The sequence below is a fragment of the Notolabrus celidotus genome, chromosome 16, assembly GCF_009762535.1.
Source record: "Notolabrus celidotus isolate fNotCel1 chromosome 16, fNotCel1.pri, whole genome shotgun sequence".
In the NCBI taxonomy this organism is placed as follows: domain Eukaryota; kingdom Metazoa; phylum Chordata; class Actinopteri; order Labriformes; family Labridae; genus Notolabrus; species Notolabrus celidotus.
Genome location: NC_048287.1, coordinates 3,989,105 through 3,995,104, shown reverse-complemented (window position 1 = coordinate 3,995,104; position 6,000 = coordinate 3,989,105).

The window sequence follows — 6,000 nt, the reverse complement described above, 5'->3', positions numbered from 1 at the left end:
CCCCTCTCGCTCGACCTCGGGCCTGTCCCCTCTGACCCGATGAGGTGCTTTGCTCAGGACTGTAGTCCGGATCAGAGTCTAAAAAGCTCTCACCACGGGGGCTCTGACAAGCAGAAGAATGAATGACATTCAGTAAGTCCTACAGAAAATGTATATGTATTGTAGCGTCTGTCCGGACGCTGTAGGGATGAAGAGTCGAGTCGTGAACATGTTGATCTTTAATAACCGGTCACTGTCGGCCGTGATCACGACAACCAACAAAACAACAATCAATGTTTGAATGAATGAAGAACTTCTCCTCTTGTCTCTCCTCTCTCCAGCTTGCACTCTCTCTAACACCCCTGCCCCCTTCCTGATGTTTTCACTGACTGTCAACACTGTAGGAATTAAGAACATCTACACTGAACACGTTCAACAAACAGTAGAGCTGTTACAGTTTTATATGTGTTATAACTTTTCTTTTGATATCGTGTCACCAGTACAACTGGATAATGCTAGAATGACAGTTGTGAGTACTAACAGCACATACAGGGGCTGAATTTGTTTATAACGCTGCAATTTTGAAGATATTGAGATTACGAGTCTCCCAATGAGAGGCACAGCTGACTTGATTGACAGGTGGGAACACTGTAGCTGTTGGCTAGGAGGCTCAAAGCCCGCCTCTTTACTTCACAATCGCTCGACAGCAGCAATATGGCTCCCGCCGCCGATTGGCCTCAAAACAGCTCTTTAGAAACAGATGGGTGACATCACAGATACTACGTCCATTATTTATACAGTCTCTGGATGGAATATCAGATGATAAATAACTTAGTATTGATTTTATTTGAAGGATTAGGAAGTAGAACTCATTAAACCTTTCATTTGAATCATTTCAGACTGAGTTGAATGAGACAGAGATCTGACATTGTTTTAAACTATTTTCCTGTTTTAACTTAAATGGATTGAATCTTTTCTTGATGTACTGATCACCATTTTATTGTAGCTTTAAGTCAAATTGGATTCGCCTTTTGGCAAGAACAGACTTGAACACTTGGTTATCATTAGAGACATGACGGTCTCTGAAAGGTGTTGAAAAGATTCATCAGTGACGTGAAATGAGAAAATTGTCTGCAGCTATGGACTCACTCTGATCTCCTCACTTCAGCTTAGGCTGCAGAGTAAAATTCCACTCAACATGTTAGTAATTCAGCGGGGGGAAAAACAAAAGGAAATGACGTCCAGACGACAACAGTAAATGAGTTGCATGTGATGGTTGTTAAAAGAAACAGAAATAATCCATGCTATGTTCCTGCCATGGATAGATCATTTCACTGACGGTAACAGCACAGCTGGAGAGCAGCAGGAACTTGGCGAATGATAATTCAGGAAGAAATTTCTCAGATGCTGAGTTCTGACATCCTGGAAGGAATTATAGAAACTCTAAACTCTGTAAGATCAGATTTCAGTGATCATGGCTTGATTTACACCTCTTACAAGTCTGCTGTTTGATTGAACATTGAAAGCATACAATACATTTCTATATGAGACCTGTAGTCGTCACTGCAGAGCTGCTGCTTCAGACACATCATGAAGCAGTATAACTTCACAGGAGTCCATCCAGTTCTTCTACTGATCTAGTTTTGGGTCAAGGTGGCAGCAGACTGAGTCGCTCAGACAGCCGGATCTAAGTTTCACCGCCCTACATGAAGAATGCTGTGGTCAGATGGATGTGCCTCATCAAGATGGCATCCTTATTACAGCTCGTCGTAACAGCATGCAAGTGACAGATGTTATGTTGCATCCCATAGCGACAGACTGCATAGTGTGTCGGTGTAATATCCACTTCTTTTACGTCATGTAAACAAACCATTCCGAGGCCAGCTGGAGACGTGTGAGATTTCTATCTTGCTATGTTTGCACTTTAGAAACAGAAAAACAGGACTACCAAGTCACAAGTCAGGGAACCACACTCCAGTCTCAGACATGGATCTCAATGCACCATCATCTCTATTTTGTAAGACAAGCTGACCAGCTCTGCTGAGCAAGATGCTAAAGGAAAATCAACATTGCTGGTCACTCCTCAACTGAATCCGGTCTACCTCGTCCATGTCTCTGTGAGCGTCAGGAATGAAAGGTGTGAAGCCGGCAGTAGGACACAATGTACTTAGACTGATGTTGTAGCTGACGTTTGCTCCCCGTGCAGTTAGGACATAGTGTCAGATCTCTAAACCACCTGAACTGTGTCATTAAATTGCATATCAAGGCTTCTTATATCAATCAATCAGTCTTTATTTATAAAGCCCCAAATCCCAACAAACGTTCTCCTCAGACTCTTTCCAAACAGAGCAGGTCTAGACCGTACTCTATGTTCCATTATCAACAAAGACCCAACATGAAGACCGGATAAGATCCAGTCCCATCTTACAGACAGGACTCAGTCTGATCTCATCTTAATCCACCATGAGCAGAGCACTTTGCAGCATTTAGCAAGTTAAAGCGGCAAGGACAAACTTCCTTTAACAGGCAGAAACCTCCAGCAGGACCAGACTCATGTTAGACACACATCTGCTGAAACTGTGTTGGAGAGAGGGATAGAGGGAGATGAAGAGAGAGATAAGATAGTGATGAGATGGATAGTAGTAGTTGTTGCAGCTGGAATCTGGAGTACGATTTAAGCTGGCAACTGCTGGTAAAAACATAAGCATCTGCAGTAGCTTCTGCAATACAAACTAAGGGTGGGCGGATTGATCCCAAAACATTGATACTACAGATACTACGCCTTGTTTTTGAAGATCGATTCTAGCGTCAATAGGATCGATACCAGTCAGTTTTCAGTTTCTCTCTTCTAGGTTTTATCCATTTCATCAGAGTACAGCTGTCTGTGCAAACAACGTTCTGTTCTCTTGAACAAACACTTTGCTTCTCCACTGCTGCTGTCCTGTGTGCTCAAACAACGAACAAACACATCACGCATCCCACACACACTTACGGTGCCAATCAGACATGCATTGCATGCCGTGATGGCTGAAAGTTAGAGGAGCATCTGTTGGAGCTATTTTACAGCTGTCACTGAAAATGTAGCAAACTGCAACGTGTGTATGAAGGCTGTTCGCTACTGTGGTAACACCACCAGTTTGTTAAAACATATAAAAATCCATCACTGTAAAAACTTTTCAGTTCTCTCAACTTAGAATGATAAGTGAGCTAGTTGCATGAATTATTTTGAGTTTTAACTACTCTTGCTGTTTAGTTGTGCTAACATAAAGATATAAGTTCAGGGTAAAAAACTAATTTGCCCTGCTGAGTAATATAGAGTATTCCTAACATATAAGATCAAGTTGTAATAAAAATATATGAAGTTTTTTTGACAATAGGCAATGTTTCTCAAGAAAACTTCATATTTTTTGCATCTCTGATCAAGCAGGCCAGAGTCCTCCGAATCATGTTAATGCAAAGCTTGAACACTCTTACGGCCAATTTCCACCAGATCCATGTCCGGTCCGTCTCCAATCTGTCACGGCACCAGATCTGATAGGTTTCTATTCTAGGCAATGTGTTAACTTCCACTGCATCCGCTCCGTGGCGTTCCGGCTGTGTCTCTGATCCGGCAGGTCAGAGCCACCCGCATTAGATACATAAGAGTCCTATCTTTGTCAGATGCCAGAGCACGACGCATCAATCTCAACAGAGCAGATGGAGCGTGACAGGAAGTCAGGCACCAAAACATAATGAAAACATCCGGTTAATTTTCAGAATAAAACACTCTGTGTTATCTCCAGATAGTATTTCACTTAACTACAACAACAAACCATCATGATGAGTGGAGCCAGGCCTGGAGTCAACAGGTCAGAGGTTTTCAGAGGACCAGAAAGACAACATGGATGAGGAGAGGAGGAGGAGGAGAATCCTTGATCAGTGAAAACCTCGGTCACATGATTCCAGTTGTCCGGTGGTCCTGCTCCGTGCTGCGTTCTCAAAACGTAACCAGTGGGTGTTGAGGAACGAGAGAACAATGAGACAAACCGGACACGGATCTGGTGGAGGTCCCGGGTTAGGGTGCTCACCCTGAAACTGTTTTTATGATCTGAAGGTTTCTATTTTTTCAAAGCATGTAAAACTGAAAGATTTTAACATGAATTACACATCAGCATGTTAAACACAGTGCAGTGTTAGCTCAACACAACAGAGCTGTGCAGATGTTCCCGTCTCTGCCCTTGATCTTGACTTTGACACAGGCCGTCAGAGAAGGCCTGGACCTCTTAATAAGAGCTGGTCACGTCGTCTGATGAGATGTTATCAGTGCCAAGAAGTGAATGTATAGTGAAGGGTGATGAAAAGTTTTAACCTGAAGCCTACGGCACGGACAAAGACCTCACACATTAAAGAGCGGGGGGAATCTCCTTGGCAACAGCTCTGTGTTTTCATGACACAGTCAAACAGCAGATGAGGAAGGGGAGATCGGGGATGTTAAGCGGCGGCTCTCCATAAACATTTATTTGTTCTTTGGAGGAACTCATTAAACATGGCAGACTCCTTTGGCCGGCAGCAATCTAATTTGTCCTGACATTCCTCGGCGCGTATGGAGAGAGGGGAGCCCTGCTTCCCTCGTAAGCTGCACACATGTAGGACAGACAGGTAGAGCACCAGTGAGACAGCTGGAGGAAACCTTGTTAAGATGTTTTACTGCTGATGAGTTGATGTTCAGAGCGAGAGTTCCTTGATACTTGGCATCTTGACAGGTTGGTAATTCCATCTGTTTTAGTCACAGGCTGTTTCGGTAAACAAGTTATGTTGCAGTTATCGTAGCTGTCCAGACAGGATAACATCAAAAATACCTTTCTCTCCTTGGAGGTATGTGTTTACCCGTGTGTGTGTGTGTGTGTGTGTGTGTGTGTGTGTGTGTGTGTGTGTGTGTGTTTCATAAAAGAACAGAAGGACAGAGAACAACAGCAACAGGTAGAATAATACAAGGCTAAAACAAGATAAAGGAAAGTAAAATGAATGGTTAAAACTTTATTTATAAATTATTACAATAACTTCAATAACACAAAATCAGATAAATACCAGAAAAAGCTGTGAAAACTCAAAATTTCAAGGCAACTGTCTGCACTAGATTTTTGAGTTTTGAGGCTAACTAGAAATCTTACATTTAAGCCAACTGATGAGTTTTTGTTGAGATAACTTATCATTCATATGTAGTGCAACTTCAAGTTTTGAGTTCTACATACTAAGAAGTGAAAGTTGTGCCAACTTATTATTGTTTGTTCAGAAAATGTCCCTAAATGTTACTGCATGGTACTGCACCGTTTTCACACTTGTAAGGTAGCTAGCTAATGTTCAAGGCGGCTAACTATTAGTAATGACCATGCCTTATTAAACTGACTAGACAAATTAAAGTGACAGTAACCAGTAATCAACTCACCATCAACTGACCAACTGTAAAGCTAGAGTTTCAATACAATACTCAAACAAAATACTCACCTTTAGGGGCGATCAAATCCACACAGGACAGGAGAGATGGAGCCACATGTGGGGAATTGAAAGTGTAGAAGACCCCTGTAGATTTGAGTTGGAGACCCCGTTCTTTGACTGAAGCAGACTCTAATAATTTAGCCGAGCCTCAAACCCAGAATTTCAAGTTTTGACAACCTAACTTATGAAATGAGACCAACTTTACAGACTAAATACAGGGAGCTGAGATAACTACTTTGATCTAGTTTGAAACAAAATTAAACATTTTTTGTTTACTTAACCAAAAAAAATCATTTTCAGGCCAACAATTTTAAGTTTTCGTTTGTACAGTGTAGAAGCAGACAGAGACATGTAGAAAGTATGTTTTCAGAGCCAGCCTGTCAGGCAGCCTGAAGCATGGAAGTGTAAGTCATCCTTTGCCATTCTTCATTTGCTGCATGCGTGCAACCACAAATGAGCATGAGATGATCTTTGAAGCGATGTCACAGTATGTGACATGCACCCTTTATCCCCCACTCGGAGTAATTAGAGGGTGTGTGGGATGAA